This window comes from Meriones unguiculatus, chromosome 16, assembly GCF_030254825.1.
Source record: "Meriones unguiculatus strain TT.TT164.6M chromosome 16, Bangor_MerUng_6.1, whole genome shotgun sequence".
Classification (NCBI taxonomy): Eukaryota; Metazoa; Chordata; class Mammalia; order Rodentia; family Muridae; genus Meriones; species Meriones unguiculatus.
The window spans coordinates 50,686,705-50,709,716 of record NC_083363.1 but is presented as its reverse complement, the minus strand read 5'-3'; positions in this window follow the sequence as shown (position 1 = coordinate 50,709,716).

The following is a 23,012-nucleotide window of genomic DNA, read 5'->3' as shown; positions in this document are numbered from 1 at the left end:
ACACACACACACACACACACATATATATGAATACATATAATATATATATGAATTATTTTATCTGCATGTGTTGAGGGTATGCCATTCAATTTAAAGGGAGCATCAACTATATTAAATATTGAGATGTGTCTTCTGCAATATTACATGGGAAGCATTAGAGCACCTGGCCAACTGTTGGGAAGAGTGCATGGAATCTTCTGAAAAAGTGGGAAATAATAAGAACTGGAGAAGACAGGAGCTCCACAAAGAGAGCAACAGTACCAAAAAATTTGAACACAGGGGTCTTTCCAGAGACCCATACTCCAACCAAGTACCATGCATGGAGATAACCTAGAACCCCTGCACAGATGTAGCCCATGGCAGTTCATTGTCCAAGTGGGTTCCATAGTAGTGGGAACAGAGACTGCCTCTGACATAATCTGATTGGCCTGCTCTTTGGTCACCTTCCCCTGAGGGAAGCCCTACCAGGCCACAGAAGATGTCAATGCAGCCAGTCCTGCATAAGTGTGATAGACCAAGATCAGAAGGAAGGAGAAGAGGACCTCCCCTATCAGTGGACTTGGGGAGAGGCATGGGGGGAGAAGGGGGGGAGGGAAGGTGGGCTTAGGAGGGGAGGAGGGCGGATTATGGGGGGATACAAAGTGAATAAAGTGTATTAATAAAAGTTTCAAAAAAAAAAGAAATAAAAACTTTGTGACTTGAAGCAACTAAAGAGTAAACCAAAACTAAGGCTCACAGATGAGTACAATCCAAAAGGACACAGACAAGGATCTTACCTTGACAGTTTGGAAATTAAAAGGAAACAAAAACAAACAGTGAGTGCAGTGGATTATGAAATACTGAGTTAAAAACACTCCTAAATCCAAAATGGTAAAATGGCATTAGGAGACAGAATAATGCAATTTCATAGAATAATGCTGAGTCTTAAGAATGCAGGACAAAATAAAAGTATCGATAGCCACTTTTCAACTAATGCTGGAACATCTCACATGACCAATCACACATGATCCATGGATGTTTAAACTGCTGCATAGAGAATTTGTTGGGAAGATGATAATTATATGGCTGTCAAAGTATCATTGCACAAAATTTTAATAGTCGCAAAGCGAAAACGTTATCCCTAACATTGAGAAAATCAGAAGAGATCTTTAATGTCATCATAAAATCAGCTCCACCACTAGGTCACAAAGTAGTCACTGTGTGGACATAACAGCGGAAGTAGGAGTCCAACACACTCTGTAGGCTCACAAACTGGTGACCTGCAAAACTACAACATAACCAACCAAACAAACAAATGAACAAAAATACCTCTTCTCTGTAGAGTGGACTCACTTCAAAAAAGGAATTTGTTAAACTTCACAGCCGACGTTCACGTGTGCTGTAGCTGGGAGCAATCTTGAAAGGGAATTATTGTTTGAGCTTAGCCAAGCTGTGTGTCAAACACCCCTTATTTTCTTTTGTCCCTCTACATTTTCTAATTGCACAGACAGGTGGCTGCCTTAAGACAAAGCTTGTAGTTCTCTGAAATAGACCATGTGGTTTGTAACAAAGAGGGAACCAGAATATGAAAATGCTCTTTCCTAGCCACACTACAGAGGTGTGAGGAACACATCCTTTGAGATATGGTATGTTGTCCTAGTGTGTACCAGGTTGAAGTATGCCAAGATCAAGGATTATCATCCAAGGTATTTATTGCTGTGTTTTATTATAGAATTCCACTTAATCCTTGACCACAAAGGTCTCAATGAAGCTTTAAAAGAACCAGGTATGCCTCAAACTTTTGCCTCATTCCGATGACACAAATGACAAAAATTTTCATAAAGTGGCTTTATAGGACTGCAATTCACACTAATTACAATTGGAAGCAAAAATGGAAAGAAACATCAAAAACAAACAAACAAACAAACAAAATCTCTGCACCTCAGGTACATACCTAAGAAGATCTGGAAAAAGCATAGTTGTCATTGGCTATTGTGTGTCCTCTAACAATCCTATAAGGTTACTGTCTCCAGTAAGTTTTCTTTTCATAACTAAAGAGAAAGTGAAGTCATGAAATATACTCAGTGAAATTATGAATACCTGACTGACCTTACGATACATTTAAAAGAAATTCCACTCCTAAAAGTGTAAGAAAAATAATTACTATCATGCTTGTGTGCGAATTACAAAAATCACACAAAAAGTGGTTTTGCAAATGAGAAACAGAAAAGAATGAAGCACTATAAATACAGTCACCCATCTACCCACAAGCCTGAGTAAAAGATGATGGGGCATGATATCATAATAGCTGTAACACAATAACAAAGTGACAAAAATAAATCCATGCCTCTTGATAAAAACTCTGAAAGCAAATAGGCTACATTTGAGATTCAAAAACAGCCTGGTGGGAAAATTATAAAGGAGAACCAAGCACAATATTTTGGCCACTCTTTACTGCCGTTCATATTGTTTTTCATTGTATTTGCTTGGGATATAATTTCTACCCTGAAAAGGCTGTCTCATTCAACATTTTTTACATATTTTATTGTTTATTATTATTAGTTACATTTTATTAACTCTGTATCCCAGCTGTATCCTTCTCCCTTATTCCCTTCCAATCCCACCCTCCCTCCCTCAGGTTCTCCCTGCCCCTTTCCAAGTCCACAGATTGGGGAAGACCTCCTCCCCTTTCCTCTGGCCCTGTTTTATCAGGTATCTTCAGGGCTGGATGAAAAGTCCTCCTCTGTGCCCTAACAGGACTGCTCCTCCCTTGGGGGGTCGGGAGGTCAAAGAGCCTGCCATTGAGTTCCTGTCAGAGATAGTCCTTGTTCTCCTTACTATGGGAAACCAATTGGTTATTGAGCTTCATCCGAGCAAAGGTTCTAGGTTATATTCATACATGGTCCTTGGTTGGAGCAACAGTTTCAGAAAAAAACCCTGTGCCCAGATATATTTGGTCCTTGTGGGGCTCCTATCCTTTCCATGTCATACTAACTCCCCCTCTGCTGACGGTTTGGTTATGAGTCTTAGTATCTGTTTTGAAACACTGTGTGGTAGAGTCTTTCAGATGCCTTCTGCAGTAGACTCCTGTCATATGTCCAATGCACATCCCATTTGTATTTCTAAGTGAGGATTGATCATTTTACCTGCTTTCTTGTTATAGCTCATTCAACATTTATAGGGGAAGGTAAATTAAGATTTTTATAATAAAACAAGAGCAAAGCAATTATTTGTACATATATATGCAATAAAACAAACTATATAACAAACACTGAGAATAGTCAAAGATCACTATATAACTTTCAGGGAAATGAGATATCAAGAAGACTAGTGATTTTTATGTTTCTAAAACCAAAATATTACAGCCACAAAGTTAAACAGGGATTAACAATTAGACCTCACTAGAGAATGAGGCTCCAATACACTGACACTGGGGAGCGCTAATATTCCACTCTTACAGACTGATGGATTGTCCAAACAGAAAGAAAATCCATGAGGAATTATTAGAATTAGAAAATAGATTAAGTAGGTTTAGTAGGCACTTAAACGTAGAGGCATTCCTTACCCAGCAGCTGCAGAACATGCACTCTCTTTACCAGTGTATGTCCTTTGGTTTTAGAATAGACACTTTATTGAGTGTCTTAAGAAATTCAGTGAAGTGAAATAATTTTGTACATCATTATGGTCTCAATGAGATGCTAGTAGAATTCAACAGAAAAAAAAAAAGGAACTGCAGAATTTTCTCATACCCATGAATATTGAATAAAAAAAATGGACCATAGAAGATGTCTGATGGGAAATTTAAATTTTCCTTGGAATAAATAAAGATGAACAAAAAAAACCTTCAGAGACATGTGCGTAAAATTGTAATGAGGACAATTGGTACCAATGAAAGTTTACACTTAAGGAAAGAAAGGTTTCAAACAAAGGACGTAGCGCAGCCCTTAAACAACTTAGAAAAGTCTCCATTCCCTTATGTTCCTCTCTTCTGCAAAAAGGGCAAATCCGGAGGAATCAATAAGTCAGAGTTTTCGATGAACCCAACCAAGAGTTCTGCCCCTTATTTGTGCCTGACTAGGTAGTTTACATTAAAAAGACATAAAAACCTTAACTCTGCCACTGTTCTCCTAAAAGACACTCATTCCTTCCTTACCTGTTGCTTATACATTTATAGAGGATAAGGAAATATGTTTTTCTTTTACAGTATTACAACATACTTTTTCTGGTAAATACATATATCCAAGAAGATTTCCTTCAGAAGATTGCAGGATATTATGTGAATTTATTGATATATCATACAGATGTACACACACATACATGCATGCAAACACACACACACAGGAAGTTTAAAAACCATCAATACTGGAAGAATACATTTTGGTTCCAGTCTTTTGGAAATGAAGTTGTGCTGTGACACATGATGAAGAACCATATGTACACAAACAATTACGAGGAAATAAGGGTCAGGAGTAAGAATAGTTCAATTAACAAAAGACCATTGTCTCATTGCAGCAGCAAAGCTGTAATGGCAGAGACATTCCTCTTTCTATTAATCAAGTATTTGTGTTTGTTAATCATTCCTTACTTCAACATTTTTTTCCAAGCCTATGTTCACATACCTCCTAGTTAATCAATAAACTGTAGGAAACTATGGTGAAATTAAATTTTAAATGGAAAAAAAAGAATGGAAGACAAATTGAGTATATTAGTCAGTTGTAAGATGAAGGCCTGTGGTTGCTTAACAGTTAAGTGTAAAGAAATAACAACCTATAAACCGTGTTTATTCAAACTATAGTTATAATGACTATTTCCTCCTCCTAAACTCTGTCCTGCACTTCAACAGAACTGTCTAAAATTGGATTTCCTAGAATCCACTTGAAATCATATTTCTAGTTGCAGTTTTCAGTCAGAAGTTTGTACACATTAACCTTCAGTTTGGCTTTTGGATTAAATAATTCTGGAAAGAATTACTCTTGCTAATACAGAGCAAAGTCAAACTACTGAAGGCAACGTTTGAAATGCTTACACATGTATACCTTTAAAACTAAGAGAAGCATCTATATTCATTTTTGTTGTTCTCTTTACATCTTACATCTCAATCATCCTCCCTTCTCTACTCTCAGTCCCTTCCCTCCACACCTTTCTCATCCCTCTCTCCCCTCTCCCCCAACAAACCTACCCAGCACACCCACTCTCACAAGGATTGGGTACTTCTTTCACAGTGTTCTGGCAAGGCAACCCCACCGAGGAAAAGTGATTGAGAAGCATGCAACAGAGACCATGTCAGAGACAGCCCCAGATCCCCTTACTAAAGAACACACGTGGAGGTTAAGCTGCCCATGGGTGGGGTATATATGTTTAGGGAGCTTAAGGATAATCCATGCATCGCCCTTGGTTGGTGTTTCAGTCTCCATTGGACCTTTTGGGCCCAGATTAGTTGGGACTGTTGATCTTCATGTGTAGCTCCTGTCCGCTCCAAAGCCTTCTATCTTCCCCCAACTTTTATATCAGGCTCCCTGTGTTCCATCCATTGTCTGGCTGTGAGTCGCAGTTTCTGTTTTGATCCATCATTAGGAGGAGCCTCTCAAAGAACAGCCATGTTGCAAACGCATCGGCAAATACATAAGAGCATTATCATTAGTGTCAGGGGTTGGCTCTTTCCCACCGAGTGGGTCTCAAATTGGGCTGGGGACTGGTTGCACATGACCTCAATCTTTGCTCTGTCTTTATCCCTGAACATTCTGTAGGTAAGGTAAATTCCGGGTGGAATTTTTTGTAGGTGGTTTGGTATTTTCCTCCCTCCAGCGGGAGTCTTTTGTGGTTGGAAGGTGGCTTCTCCAATCTCCATGACTGCCGCTACTAGGGGTATCAGCTGGAGCCACCCTGGTATATTCTCAGGAGCCCATCCTGTTGCAGGTCTTCAGCTTATTGGAGATATCTCCCCACTTTTGCCCCCTCCCATGGTTTCTCCTCCATCGTCCATACCTCTATCCTTCTGCTCCCACTCTGCCCATACCTGATCCCCACTGTTGTTTTCAAGGAAATCATTTGCAGGCAAATGGGTAGAACCAGTAAAGATCACCCTGAGTGAGATAACCCAGACTCAGAAAGACACACGTGGTATGTACTAACTTATTAGTGGATATTAGCCATATAATACAGGATAGCCACACTAAATTTCCCAGACCCAAAGAAGCTAAGTAACAAGGAGGACACAAAGGAGGATGCTCAAATCTCAGTTAGCAAAAGAAACAGAATAGTCAGGAGAAGGAGTTGAAGAGGAGGAAGAGGATAAGAGAAGATTCAGTATTGCATGCATGCTCCTCCCCAAGTCCACTGATAGGGGAGGTCCTCCTCTCCTTCCTTCTGATCTTAGTCTATCAGATCATATCAGGAATGGCTGCATTATCTTCTTCTGTGGCCTGGTAAGGCTGCTCTCCCCTCAGGGGGAGGTGATCAAAGAGCAAGCCAATCAGTTTATGTAAGAGGCAGTCCCTCTTCCCATCACTATGTAACCCACTTAGACACTAAATTGCCATGGGCTACACCTGTGCAGGGGTTCTAGGTTATATCCATGAATAGTCCTTGGTTGGAGTATGAGTCTCTGGGAAGTTCCCTGTATTCAAATTTTCTGGTTCTGTTGCTCTCCTTGTGGAGTTCCTGTCCTCTCCAGCTCTTGCTATTTCCCACTTCTTAGATAAAATTCCATTCACTCTGCCCTTCAGTTGGCCATCAGGCTCAGCATCTGCTTTGATAGTCTGCAGGGCAGAGGCTTTCAGAGGCCCTCTGTGGCAGGTTCCTAGGTTGTTGCCTGTTTTCTTCTTCTGGCTTTCAGAGGCCCTCTGTAGCAGGTTCCTAGGTTGTTTCCTGTTTTCTTGTTCTGATGTCCATCCTCTTTGCCTTTCAGGATGGGGATTGAGCATTTTAGTTAGGGTCCTCTCTTTAGTTTGTTTAGATGTACCGATTTTAGTGGGTTTATCTTATGTTGTATGTTTATATGAGTGAGTATATACCATGTGTGTCTTTTTGCTTCTGGGACAACTTACTCAAGATGATACTTTCCAGGTCCCACCATTTACCTGCAAATTTCATGATTTCCTTATTTTTCATTGCTGAGTAATACTCCATTGTATAGATGTACCACAATTTCTGCATCTATTCTTCAGTTGAGGGGCATCTGGGCTGTTTCCAGCTTCTGCATATTACAAATAAAGCTGCTACAAACATGGTTGAGCAAATGTCCTTTTTGTGTACTTGAGCCTTTTTTGGATATATGCCTAGGAGCAGTAAAGGCTGCATCTGGAGGAAGCGCTATTACTGGTTGTCTGAGAAAGTGCCAGATTGATTTCCAGAGTGGTTGTACAAGTTTACATTCCTACCAGCAGTGGAGAAGGGTTCCCCTTTCTCCACAACCACTCCAGCATGTGTTGTCACTTGAGTTTTTGATCTTGGCCATTCTGATGGTTGTAAGGTAAAATCTCAGGGTTGTTTTGATTTGCATTTCCTAATGGCTAATGATGTTGAGCATTTCTTTAAATGCTTCTCTGCCATTCGATATTCCTCTACAGAGAATTCTGTTTAGCTCTGTTAACCATTTTTTAAGTGGATTACTTGGTTTGTTGCTTTTCAGCTTCTTCAGTTCTTTATATATACTGAATATGAGTCCTCTGTCAGATAAGGGGTTGGTGAAGATTCTTTCCAAATCTGTAGGCAGTTGCTTTGTTTTGATGACAGTATCCTATGCTTTACAGAAGCTTTTCAGTTTCATGAGGTCCCATTTATTGATTGTTGCTCTTAGAGCCTGTGCTGTTGGTGTTCTGTTCAGGAAGTTTCCCCCTGTACCAATGAGTTCTAGGGTATTCCCCACTTTTTTTCTAGCGGATTTAATGTGTCTGGTTTTATGTTGAGGTCTTTGATCCACTTGGACTTCAGTTTTGTGCAGGGTGATAAGTATGGATCTATTTTCATTTTTCTACATGTAGACATCCAGTTAGACCAGCACCATTTGTTGAAGATGCTATCTTTTTTCCATTGTATGGTTTTGGCATCTTTGTCAAAAATCAGGTGTCCTTAGATGTGTGGGTTTATTTCTGGGTCCTCTGTTCGGTTCCATTGATCCAACATTCTGTTTCTATGCCAGTACCATGCAGTTTTTATAACTGTTGCTCTATAGTGCAGCTTGATATCAGGGATGGAGATACCTCCAGAAGATCTTTTATTGTAGAGGATTGTTTTAGCAATTCTGGGTTTCTTGTTATTCCATACGAAGTTGAGAATTTTTCTTTCCAGGTCTGTAAAGAATTGTGTTGGCAATTTGATGGGAATTGCATTGAATCTGTAGATTGCTTTTGGTAAGATGGCCATTTTTACTATGTTAATCTTGCCAAGCCATGAGCATGGGAGATCTTTCCATCTTCTCATATCTTCTTCTAATTCTTTCTTCAGAGACTTGAAATTTTTTTCATACAAGTCTTTGACTTGCTTGGTTAGGGTTACACCAAGGTACTTTATGTCATTTGTGGCTATTATGAAGGGTGTTGTTTCCCTAATTTCTTTCTCAGCCCTTTTGTCTTTTGTATACAGGAGTGCTACTGACTTTTTTGAGTTAATTTTGTATCCGGCCACTTTGCTGAAGGTGTTTATCAGTTGTAGGAGTTCCCTGGTAGAGTTTTTGGGGTCACTCATGTATACTATCATGTCATCTTCAAATAGTGATAATTTGACTTCTTCCTTTCCAATCAGTATCCCCTTGATCTCCTTCAACTTTCTTCTTGCTCTAGCAAAGACTTCCAGCACTATGTTGAAGAGATATGGAGAGAGTGGGCAGCCTTGTCTTGTCCCTGATTTTAGTGGGATTGCTTTAAGTTTCTCTCCGTTCAGTTTGATGTTGGCTATAGGTTTGCTGTATATCGCCTTCACTATGTTGAGATAGGTGCATGGGTCTGGGCTCTGGCTCTGGGCTGGCTCCTGGGGCGCCCGTGGAACCAGAGTCTTTCCAGGCGATGTCTGGGTGACCTAAGGTCAGTCCCAATCTTCTCCCTGCCCTGTTGGGTTATCTCTCGACTGAAAATTCCAGTCTCTGATAGTGTGGTGCACACGGTTCAGTCTGGGACTGTGACTAGAGACACTGGCTTGTGGCTCTGGGCTGGGGCTGGGGCTAGAGGCCGGCAGCCAAGAGGAACCGGGATCTGGCGGAACCAGGATCTCTTCAGAGGTTTAGCTGGGTGAGTTAAAAGCTGATTGAATCCCCCACCATGGGGTATCCTCTCACCTGGGAAACACAATCACTGTGTTTTATGGCCGTGAGTTCTGATTGCTGGTCACTGTACTGATCCATCTGTGCTGATGGTCAGAATGAGAGTCCTCCAGGCGCCACCATCTTGCCCTGCCTCCTCACTTATTTTATTTTTAAATGGTGTGTTTGTGTATGTGTGTCTGATACTACAGCCTGAAACAGGAAAAAAATAAATAAATAAAGGTTTTCTGTAGCAGGACTTAGAGTCTATAGTGTTTTGAATGAGAATGGCTCCTATAGGCTCATAGATTTACATGCTTAGTTCCTTATGGGTAAACTGTTTAAGAAGGATTTAGGAGAATTGTCACTGCAGGTGGGCTTTGAGAATTCAAGTTCTTTTTTTTTTTTTTTCTCTCTCTCCCAATCTCTATCACAGGCAAAGGTGTGTGTGTGTGTGTGTGTGTGTGTGTGTGTCTTTCTCTTTTCTCTCTCACTCTCTTTCTCTTTCTCTCCTGAAGATCAGGGTGTAAACCCTCAGCTACATCATTAGCACCATAATCTGCCTACTTACTACCATGATCCTCATGATAATAGACTAACTCTCTGAGACTGAAAGACCCTAATTAAGAGTTTCCTTGACCATGGTATGAAGGGAACACCAGCAATGTAAATTCAAGAGAACAATACTTTATCTGTCACTCTTTATTTCTCATCTTTAAGTCTAGTTATAAGATTAAAGATAAATTCAATTTAACCACTGAATCTGATATGATAGAAAAGTTGAACAGGAATTAATGGTAAAGACAAATACGATTTTCTGTCTTGACAGTGTTTAATAGAAGTCTACCTTTTAAATTCTTAGTGTTTTAATGTTTATTTCAAGTGTTATGAAATATATGTTTAAATGTAGAGTGAATTAATAAATCTTTTTAATTTATTTGAGTAGTTTAAAATATCAAGTACAGAGTTTTTCTGAGGAACAGGTGAGAAGTGAGCAGGGAAGGAAGGTGGGACTTGGAGCAGAGGGATGGGGCTATGAGCAGGATGTAAATTGAACAAAAATAAATTAATTTTAAAAATAAAAAATATCAAGTACAATTATAATCTTTAATGCTTCATTGATTTGAAAATTTGTCAACGGAGGGCTAACTATGATTGTGTGTGTTTTTTTTTTAAATAGTTTACAAACAAATAGAAAAACATATGAACTGAAGGAAACCATCTCATTCACTATTGCACTAAATTTTGTGGAAGCAGGGTTCTGGTGTATGTATGCCATTCAGCACTTATTTGGCATGTGAAAACGTTTCTGGGTCTTATCCACACCAAAATTAATAGAAAAATTAGTTAATTAGCTAGTACTGCAATATATAAAGAACATGTTATCTTTTATAATGAGTTTCCCAAACACGTCCCCAGAGACACAACCCAAATGATATCCTGCAGAATAAAGTTCAATGCCAGAAATCCTGAACTTCATTTTTTATCTGACCTTCTAAGAAATCAGAAATTGCTAATTGCTCTGATATTTTTTCATTGTCATTATCTTGTCCTTTATCTGTTGTTAACCAACGTCCTCTGCTCAACTACTATGAACTCACCCTGTTTTATAAAATGAATTATGATGATTTTTATCACGAATAAAAGCCAATTAAGACTCCCAGGCACCCATATGAAGACCAAGCCTCCTATTGGCCACATATGTTCAGGGGGCCTAAGTCCAGAACTTGCATGCTCCTTAGTTGATGTCTCAGTCTCTGTAAGCCACCATGGATCTCTGTTAGTTGTTTCTGTTGGTGTTCTTATGAGGTTGCTGTCCCCTCCAGGTCCTTCCATCTTTCCCCCAACACTTCCACAGGGTCCTAGTTGTGTTGCACCATAATTGGCTGCAAGTCCCAGCACCTGTCCGATCCACTGCTGGCTGGAGCCTGCCACTGGAGAGACAAGTTAAGCTCCTGTGTGCAAGTATAGCAGAGTATCATTATTAGTGTCAGGAGTTGGCTCTCTACTATGGGGTGGGTCTCAGGTTGGTCAAGTTATTGGTTGGACTTTCCCTCAATCTTTGTTTCCTCTTTATCCCTGCACTTGTAGGCAGGGTAATTTTTTGGATCAAAGGTTTTGTTTGTGGATTGCTGTTCCCCTCTTTCCAGGACTCCTGCCTGGCTAAGAGATGGTCATTATAGTTTCCATGCCCCCACTTCATTAAGTGTCTCAGCTAGAGTCACACTTATATCAGCAGCCCAGGAGTCTACTGTGTAGCATGCCTCCAGCTTGTCAAACAGATGACCCCCTCAGTTTCTCTTCTTGTTCCAAGCCTTCTCACCTCCCACCACCATTCTCCCACATCCGATCATATTATTGTTCCTTCCACATTCTATCTACTACCCAGTTCCCTCTCTTCATCCACTTCTGCTATCCAATTTGTTTCCCATTCTGAATGACATTCCCACACCCTTCCTTTGACACTCCTTGTTACTTAGCTTCTTTGGGTCTGTGGGTTGTAGTATGGTTATCCTACACTGTAAGTCTAATATCCCTTTATAAGTGAGTGCCAACCATGTATATCTTTCTGGGTCGGGGTTACCTGACTTAGGATGCTTTTTTTTTTTTCCAGTTCCATCCATTTGGCTGCAAATTTTATAAATTTTTTGTTATTAATAGCAGAGTAGCATTCCATTGTAAATGTACCACAATATCTGTATTCACTCTTCGGTTGAGGGACATCTAGTTTGTTTCCTGTTTCTAGCTATTTGGAATAGAGCCTCCATGAACACAGTTGAGCAAATGTCATTGCTCTATGATGGAGCATCTTTTGGGTATATGCCCAGAAGTACATATCTGGCTCTTGAGGTAGAAACTATTCTCAATTATCTGAGAAATTGACAGATTGATTTCCAGAAAGGTTGTACAGGTTTGAACTCCCACCAACAATGGAGGAGTGTTCCTCTTCCAGCACGTGTTGTCCCTTGAATTTTTGATCTTAGCCATTCTGAATGGTGTAAGATGGACTCTTAACAATTGTTTTGATTTGTATTTAGCATTTCTTTAAGTGGTTCTCAGCCATTCAAAAATTGCGAACTTTGGTTTAGCTCTGTACCTATTTTTTAAATTAGATTTGTTGATGTTTAATTTCTTATTGTCTTTGTACATTTTGGATATTAGCCCTCTGTCTGATATAGGGTTGATGAAGATTTTTTCCCAACCTTTAGAGAGCTGTTTTGTTCTATTTCTGTCTTTCGACATACATGAGCTTCTCAGTTTCATTATATTCCTTTTATTAATTTTTGCTCTCAGAGCCTGTGCTATTGGTTTTCTGTTTAGGTGGTTGTTTCCTATACTAATGAGTTCCAGTACTTTCCTACTTTGTTTCTTATCACATTTAGAGTCTCTGGTTTTATGTCAAGGTCTTTGATCCTCATGGACTTTTGTTTGTGCAGGGTAATGAATATGGAACTATTTGCATTTTTCTAAATGCAGACATCCAGTTAGACTAGCACCATTTTTTGAGGATGCTTTCTTTTTTCCATTGTATGGTTTTGGCTTCTTTGTCAAAAATCAAGTTCCCAAAAGAGTGTGGGTTTATTTCTGTGTCTTCAATTTTGATCCATTGATCAATCAGTCTGTTTCATCCCAATACCATTTAGTTATTATTACTATTACTCTGAAGAATAGCTTGAAATCAGGACTGTTGATACCTCCAGAAGTTCTTTTATTGTACAGAATTGTTTTGACTATTCTGGGTCTTTTATCTTCCATATGAAATTAGAGGTTGTTCTTTCCAGGTTGTAAAGGATTGTGTTGGTATTTTCATGGGGATTGCATTGATTCTGCAGATTTTCTTTGGTAAGATTCCATTTTTACTGTGTTAATCCTACCGATCCAAGAGCATGGGAGATCTTTCCATCTTCTATAATCTTGTTGGATTTCTTCAAGTTCTCATCATGCAGGTCTTTTACCTGTTTGGTTAGTTACACCAAGATATTTTCTATTCTTTGTTGCCATTGTGAAGGGTGTTGTGGCCTCAATTTCATTCTCAGCTTTTTTGTCACTTGTATAAATGAGGACTACTGACTCTTTTGAATTAGTGTGTATTCAGACACTTTGATGGAACTGTTTATCAGCCATATGAGTTATCTGGTAGAATCTTGTTAGTCACTTATGTATAGTATCATATCATCTAGCCACAAACCCCACTCTCTAGAAGATACTAGAAGAAAAACTCCATCAAAAGGATGCTAACTACACTGAGGCAGCTGCAGGAAACAAATTATGCCATAGCTGCAAAACCAAGAGAAAAAAAGCATGCATACACACTCTGCCACCACCAACATTAAAATAACAGGAAGCAATGAGAACTGTTTGTGAATATCTCTAAACATCAGTGACCTCAACTCCCTAATAAAAGACACAGGCTACCAAAATAGATGTATAAACAGGACTCATCATTCTGCTGCATTCAAGAAACACACTTCAGCAATAATTAAAGAACTTACCTCACAATACAGTGCTAGAAAAAGGTTTTCCAAGCAAACAGACAAAAGAAAGAAGCTTGTGTAGCTATTCTAATATATAATAAAATAGATTTTCAGTCAAAAGATACTGGGGATGAACACTTCATTTTATCAAAAAAAATGGAGAAAGATGATGTCTCAGTTTTGAACATATATGCCCTAAATGCAAGGGCACCCACATTTGTAAAAGAAACATTATTAAAGCTTAAGTTACATATTAAACCTCACACATTAATATTAGGAGACTTCAATACACTTCTTTCACCAATGGACAGATCATTGAAACTAAAATTGAATACAGAAATAACAAAATTAACAAATGTTAGGAGTCAACTGGACCTGACAGATATCTACATAGCACTCAATCCAAACCCAAAAGAATATACCTTCTTCTCAGTACTTCATGAAACATTCTCAAAAATGGAGCTCTTTCTCAGACACTAAGCAAGCCTCAACAAATACAAAAACACTGTACTCTAAAAGATCTTGTACTCTAAAAGACCACCACAAAGACAAAAGATTGCCTATAAACCTATGGAAACTGAACAACTCTCTACTTAATGAACAATTGGTGAAGAGGAAATAAAAAAAGAAATTAAAGAATCTTTTGGAATTCAATGAAAATTAAGGCACAACGTAGCCAAACTTATGGAACACTATGAAAGCAGTGCAAAGAGGAACTTTTGTAGCATTAAGTGTTTTCATAAAGAAAGTGGTGAGAGTTCATACTAACAACTTAACAGCTCACATGAAAATTCTAGAAAGAAGGGAAGCAAACACACTCAAATGGAGTGGACAACAGGAAACTATCAAACTCAGGGCTGAAATCAATAACCTAGAAACAAAGAGAACAATACAGAGAATCAATAAAATCAAGAGGTGTTTTGAGAAAATCAACAAGATAAGACAAACCCTTAGCTAAACCAACTGAAAGAAAATGGGAGTGTATCCAAATTAATAAAATCAGAGCTGAAAAGCAGGACATAACAACAGACACTGAGGAAATCCAAAGAATCCTTAGATTGTACTTCAAAAGCCTGCATGCCACAAAATTGAAAAATCTAAATGAAATGGATAATTTTCTTGATAGATATCACTTAACAAAAGTAAATCCAGATCAATTTAACAATATAAATAAACCTATAACCCCTAAGGAAATAAAAGCAGCCAATAAAACCCTCTCAACCATAAAGAGCACTGTGCCAAATAGTTTTAGCACAGAATTCTACCAGCGTTTCAAAACAGAAAGATACAAATACTCCTCAAAATATTCCAAGAGATAGAAACACAAGGAACATTGTCAAAATTCTTCTAACAAGCCTTTATCCTACTTAATAAAATTCAACAAATCCTGAATGTATACTTAGCTTAAAATTACAAAAGTTTTACATTTACATTAAAGTATGTTAGATCAATCTGCATCTTTTATATTTCGTATAAACATAAATAATAATAATTGTTTAGTATTTTTGTACTACACATGCTTTTCAGAAAAATAAAATATATCTTGTTTGGAATCATATATAAAATTTAGACAATGCTTTGAATGGCATAAAAAATTTGCCTTGGTTTCTCATTACTATTATTACTAATTATTACTAATTATTACTAATTATTTTGACTAACTTAATCACCATTTAATATTGAAAATTCTTTCCAAAATGAAATCCAATTTAATTACCTGATTTAATTTTTCTTTCATAATCACAGCCACAATTATATTTCATGATTCAATACTTCATTAACCATTTTTATTAATCTTAAATACAATTTTCTAATACATTGTACAATAATATCAAAATTCTATTGGAGATAATTTATTGTTTTCAATCAGGAATGTAATTATATAAAAATTCTGTTTAATAACTTGACCACATCATGCACACTCATATGCTGCCCTCATAGACTTAAAAAGTTGAACTCCAGCTGCTGGGACTCATAGCCAAACTTTGGGAAGAGTGCAGGGAATCTTATACAAGAAGGGGGAGACAGAAAGACCTGGAGGGGACAGGAGCTCCACAAGGAGAGAAAAAGAACCAAGCAATCTGATCTCAGGGTTCTTTTCTAAGACTGATTCTCCAACTAAAGACCATTCATGGAGATAACCTAGAATCCCTGCACAGATGTAGCCCATGGCATCTCAGTCTCTAAATGGGTTTCCTAGTAATGGAACAGGGGCTGTCTCTGAAATGAAAGCAAGGAATGGCTGTTTGATCACCTCCCCCTGAGGGGGAGCAGCCTTACCAGGCCACTGAGGAAGACAATGCAGCCAGTCCTGATGAGACCTGATAGGCTAGAGTCAGATGGAAGGGAAAGAGGACCTCTCCTATCAGTGGACTGGGGGAGGGGCACAGGAGAAGAAGAGGGATGGAGGTTTGGATTGGAAGAGGATGAAGGAGAGACTACAGCTGGGATACAAAGTGAATAAACTGTAATTAATAAAAAAGTAAATTTTAAGAAATCATCCCGAGTAAGGTACCCCAGAAACAGAGAGTCATACATACTATATACTTATTTGAAGGTGGATATTGGTCATATAATATTAGATAAACATACTAAGATCTATAGTCCTGGAGAAGCTAAACAACAGGGAGGACCCTAGGGAAAAGGCTTAGTTTTTATTCAGAGGGCAAAAGAGATGAACATCGGAAGTGGGAGAAGACAGGAAACAGGACGAGAGACTTCCACAGAGGGCCTCGGAAAAACTTCACTGATCAGAGTATTGAAGCAGATGCTGAGACTCATAGCCACACTTTGGGTAGAGTTCAGGGAATCTTATAGAATATGCGGGAGATAGAAAGACCCGGAGGGGACAGGAGCTCCACAATGAGACCATCAGAGGCAAAAGTTCTGAGCTCAGTGGGACCTGCAGAGACTGATGCACCAACTAAGGACCATACATAGAGAGGAGATTGACCCCAAGCTCAGATGCACCCCATGAGGCAGTTCATTCTCCATAGGCATTCCTTAGTAAGGAGAGCAGGAGCAGTCACAGGCATGAGTTTGTCTGCTCTTTGATCAGCACCTCCTGGCAAGGTGGCCTTACTAGGCCACAGAGAAAGAGCATCCAGACAGGCCTGATGAGACCTGATAGGCTTGGGTCAGATTGTAGGGGAGGAGGACCTCCCCTTTCAGTAGGTAAGGAACATGGGTGGGGGAGGGGGCAGGGAGAAGGAAGGAGGGTGGGACTGGAAGGAAATGAGGGACGAGCAACAGCTGAGATACTAGGTGAATAAATTGTTATAAATAAATAAATAAGGAATCCTAAGTTTACTTGTTTAATTTTGATGAGAATAGGAAGAATGCTATGGCGACACCTGTAGCAAAGCATAACTGAGAACACAGGAGAAGTAGGACTTGGTGGAGGACAGATGTAATCTTAGCACTCTGTGAGGCAAAGGCAGAAGAAGGTCTGTGAGTTAGAGGCCAGCCTGGTCTAACATGTTAGTCTAGGATATCCAGGGCTACTCAGAGAATCCTGTCTCAACAAACAAACAAACAGAACACATGAGAAAATTTGTTTGCAGCTACCTAGATGGCAAGAGAAGCAGATGAGAAATGCTGTTCCATATTAAGCCATTAACTCTTTAAACCAGTATTAATAAGATCCTTTCATGGTTTTTGCTTATAATTATTTTTTTATTTTTGCCTATATCTTGTTTAATTCAGCTTTGTATTTTTATATATTTTTTTAAAATGGTGCAGAACTCTTCTATGATACGTAAATGTTAAAGATCATTATTTCCATGTTCAGTCTGAAATATGAAATCTTAGGAATTTCTGCCTCTTTTTTATATGTGGATTAAACGTGTCATATTAACAATTTTGAAATGGTGTCTGGTTCATCAGTATAGACGTCAACCCTCACCTTCAGTATAGGGGCCTAACTAGGTATTTCCTAACATTTTAAATGTTTTTCCTATATGCTCCTAAAATGAAACATGCTCTGCTATAATTAAAGAGTTGGGCACACCACTATCATCATCTTTGCTGCAGTCCTTCATGTCAGTCTGCTGTCTTGGAAGTCAGTGACACTTCTTCCATAAGCTCCACTGATTTCATAAACACTGATGACTGGACAAAGGTATTGACTTTCCATGCTCATGGTGCCGGCCCTTCTGAGCGCACCAGATTGTCACTGCATGTTTTGGCATACTGAGTATGTCAAATCTCTGCTGGGCTCGCTCAAGAGTAGACCCAGGCTCATACTCAACATATGGTGACTAACAGAACTTTCAAAGCAGTGCAATGAAATAAAAAATACAATTTGTCTCTCCTTTGATATTTTTCACACATTTCTGTTATTAATCTTCGGGCTGGATTAACCTGTGCAAAGGCCACTGAATCATTTTTTTACACTGTACACAGTTTTTAACTTTTAGGATGTCTTAGTGTCAGTCATCCTGTAATTTGTGATGTTTACATTTGATCAGTTTTCTTGAACGTAGCATAATAAATTTATTTTAATTTGAACATGACAATTTTTTTTAGTTCTAGCTGTTTGAAATGATGAGGTAAAAAGTACATTTATTATGGGCTTAATATACTGAAATTCACTTTCAGTAAGTTAAAAATAAAATGAAATAAGAGGAGTATATTTTAGTAGATGAGTAGTAATCAATTGTGTAAATGTGCCAGTTTCCTTATCCACTCTTTGGATGAGGGACATGTAGGTTGCTTCCTGATTCTGGCTATTAAAAATAAAGCTAATAAAAGCATAGTTGAGCAAGTGTATTTGTTGCATAGTGGAACATCTTTTGGTTATATACCAAGGAGCTGTATAGTTGGGTATTTAGGTACAGCTATTATCAATACTCTGAGAAAACACCAGATTGATTTCCAAAGTGGTTGTATAATGTGGCACATTTACATACCAGAATACTACTCAGCCATTACAAGTAAATATATCATGAAATTTGCAGGCAAATGGATGGAACTAGAGAAGTTCATACTAACCCATAAAGACACACATGGTATGTATTCACTTATAAGTGGATTATAACCAGATCGTATAGGAGTAAGCATCCTATGAGGCACAGACCCAAAGAGGATACCTAACATAGAAGGTTCAAGAGAAGATGCCTCACTTGGAAGGGGAGATAGAATAGACAGAGGTAATGGTTGAAGAGAGGAAACAAGGTAGGAGAGGGGGTACACTGACATGGGGCTCTTATGAGCCCCAAACAATCCAGATAATTGTCATTGCTTTTGATGGCCCACAGAACTTAGCTGTAAAAGTGTTACTGAAGATACCACACACGTTGGTTAAAAATATGGAGAACTTTTTTTCCCCTGAGGTCAAGCCTCCATAGTACTAGAAGGTCCTATGCAGGCTGCCAAGAAAGGGAAGTCATTAACAAGTGTTAAGCAGCTGTGAACACTGTGGACTACAATAATGACTAACCTGAAAATATATGGTGTAACAGTGGCTTGAATGTTATGGGGACAATCAACTGCCTTATGATTATTATAAATCTGGCCAAGAACCAATGCCTGAAAACCTCATAGACCCTAGAGGTGAACCTGCTACTTTTGCTTTGTTGATGGCTATATTATCAAAAACTGCCACTAGTGCAGTTCTCAACCATCGTCAGAGGTGCTTTTGTTTGTTTGTTTTTAAGTATACTGTACATACCCTGTGCTGGATAAATTTACATCAACTTGACACAACACAGACTCTTTTGTGAGGAAGGAAGCTCAACTGAGTAAAGAACTTCTCCATGAGATCTAGCAAATGGACAGCCTGTACAGCACTTTATTGATAAATCATTGATGGAGAAGGACCACGCCCATTGTGGGTGGTACCACTTCTGGATTTGTGGTATGGAATGCTAATTAGGAAGCAGACTGGGCATTAAAGCAACAGTACTTCATGATTCTGCATAAATTCTTAGCCCTAAGATCACATCCTGAATGTGTTCCTGCCCCGACTTCCTTCAGTGATGAACAATGGTTTGGAAATGTTGCTTTTGTATCATGGTATTTCATGATACCAATAATTATCCTAAGTCATGTAGAAATTTATAACTGGGTGACATGCAAAGATTCAGCTTGTACAGAGCTCATCCATAAACTGTACATTTGCACACAGCCCCTTTTCCCAAAGCTCAAGGAACATCGTGAAAGAGGTGGTGGAAAGGTTGTAAGACCCAGGGTTATAAGAGGATTGGGTGGAATAATGTCTTCTGGGGATGAAAGTTGGGAAACAGAAAAAAAAAAGTTTTCTTTAAGCTTATGAAATCTTGCAAGTTAACTATGCTCCAGCACTGTTTGGACTTTTGACCACAAGATGAACAAAATGACTTGAGGGAGAGTGAGATAATAGGAGTGAGCTCGAAGGGAAATTATGGAGAGAAAGATCATATAGATATGATGAAAATCCATTGTAAAATTCTAAAAAACTCAGTACATAATAATATTTTTTTGGAACCCACTTGGACCCTGAACTGCCATGGGCTACATCTGTGCAGGGCTTCTAGGTTATCTCCATGCATGGTACTTGGTTGAAGTATGAGTCTCAGGAAAGACCCCTGTGCTCAAATATTTTTCTTTTGTTGCTCTCTGTGTGGAGCTCCTGATGAGACCTAACAGACTAGGATCAGAAAGAAGAAAGAGAAACCCTCCCCTACCAGTGTACTTGGGGAGGGGAGTGTGTTGAAAAAAGGGAGAAAGGGAGGGGTTGGGAGGGGAGGAGGGAGGGAACTAGAGGGGGGATACAAAGTAAGTAAAGTATAATTAAAAATAAAAAAAGAATAAAAGAATTGGAAAGAAAAAAGAATAAACATTTCATTCGTGTTTTACATAAAAAATAATATTTTTGGAAAAAATAATTTTCAAAAGTTCTTTGAGTGAATTAATTTATAATTGTTTAGTTCATAATTTATGAGTTTGGAAATCAAAATAAGGAGAAAGGCATGAGTCATTATTTCAGAAACTGTTCTCAGTTACTAAACTGGATAAGCTCTCAATAATTAATATTTTGATTATATTTATAGTAACATGATTCCAATTTACCACCCATTAATCCCATAGCCTAAAGAAGGATCATATTCGTGTCAGAGTTACAACTATTAATACTTAGGCTTCCAAAGCTTTTAAACTTTTTTTGTTCTTACCAAGTTTTGGTACTGAACAGTTACTTAAGTTTTATATTCAACAAATTCTACATCTATTTTTTATTTTGGTTAAAAACTAGCCACAGGATTATCACCATGGATTGCTGCAGCCATGAATCATCTGAAGGAATGGGCGGGCATGGGAGCGTTAGCAGGCCTTCTGGTGTTGGTCTTCTTGGTTTGCCTGTGGTATATATGCAAGATTAGAGTCTCATAACAGCGTAATGCAGCCATGATCATTCAGGCCTTTACAGCCATTGAAGCAGGACATTCGCCCCAAGCATGGTTGGATACCATAAAAAGCTAAAATGTTATGCTCAGGATGTGAGGCTAAGCACTGCACTCAGGGTCAGCCTCTTTCGACCCAGAGAAGAGCATGTCTGATTGCATGCGGGTTGATGCCCCAGGTCCCGCCTCGGACGGGTCTGATGCTCTTTGGGTGGATGACACCTAAATGACCATCGGTACAAAGTCCCAATTTATTTCTAATATCAGAGATCAGACCTCTACTCTTGCCTGATGGGTCTAAAACAAAAAGGGGGAACTGTAGAGAGCTGCGTAATGCCGCGCCTTAAAGATGGAGCTGGTTTCTGCTTCCACCTTCCCGATGGTGAGTGCTCTCTGTCACAAACAACTCCACATTTGGCTAAGGCTGAGGATCTGGCTTGCTTCCATGTATGTGGACCTATCTGCATTGCCCACGTGGCACGCTGGGGTTGGCTACCCAGAGGCTACTTAAGCTGTGGGCTGGCTTTCCCCAGGGTCCGATGATTGTTCAAGGTTCCTGAATAAACTGCATTGAAAAAAAAAAAAAAAAAGAGTAGTGAAGGGGCATAGGGGGAAAAGAGGGAGGGTGGGTGGGACTGGAAGGAGATGGAGGGGGCCACAACAGGGATACAAAGAGAATAAATTGAAATACAGAAATAAAGGAAATGCCTGAACCACAAGTATAATAATATTTTTAAAGTATTCTATTTCTATGTGGAGGGAGGCTAAATGCTCAGCTTAGTGCAGCATCATTGGAGGATGGAAGAGGGCATACAATCGCCTTGAGTTGTAGTTGCAAACAACTGAGAGTCATTTGTATAATAGAAACTGCACTTTGGCTTCTCCAAGAGCAGTACACAAAGTTTACAACAAAGCCATCTTCCTAGAACCCCCGTTTTCCCCCATCTGTTCATTATATTTAATCTCATGTATCCAATAGGGCATTTGTAAAATTTAGATGAGTAAATGTTAGTAAGCAGAAAAACCAATATATTTCTTATTTTCCTTCCAGATTTCAAATCATTTTTATTTCTATTTTTTATTTTATTTATTTACTTTTGATTATTACAATTTATTCACTTTGTATCTCAGCTGTAGCCCCTCCCTTGTCCCCTCCCAATACCACTCTCCCTCCTTCTCCTCATCCCATAACCCTTCCTCAGTCCACTGATAAGGAAGGTCCTCCTCCCAAATCTGAGCTAAGCCTATCAAGTCTCATCTTCCTCTGTTGCCTGGCAAGGCTGCAAGCCCCAGGGAGAGGTGATCAGAGAGCCAGCCACTGTGTTCATGTCAAAGACAGCCCCTGCTCCTCTTACTAGGGAACCCACTTGGAGGCTGAGCTGCCATGGGCTACATCTGAACAAGGGGTCTAGATCCTCTCCATGTGTGGTCCTTGGTTGGAGGTTCAGTCTTTGCAAAGACATCTGGTCCCAAGTTGTTTGGTTTTGTTGTTCTCCTTGTGGAGCTCCTGTCCCCTCCTGGTCTTTCTATCTTCCCCTTCTTTCATAGACTTCTGCAATCTGCCCAAAGTTTGGCTATGATTCTCAGCATCTGCTTTGATATCCTGCTGGGTAGTCATTCAGATGCCCTCTCTGGTAGACTCCTGTCCTGTTCCCTGTTTTCTCCTGCGTCCTATGTCTATTCTATTTGCCTTCTGAGTGAGAATTGAGCAACTTCCCTAGGGTCCTCCTTCGTGTTTAGGTTTTTTAAAAGTATATATTTTAGTATGTTTATCCTGTATTATATGACTAATATCCATTTATAACTGAGTATATACCATATGTGTCTCTCTGTTTCTGGGATATCACACTCAGGATGATCCTTCCTAGTTCCCATCATTTGCCTGCAAATTTCATGATTTCCTTGAAATTTAATTATTGAGTCAAGTTTAATGCAATATGCATC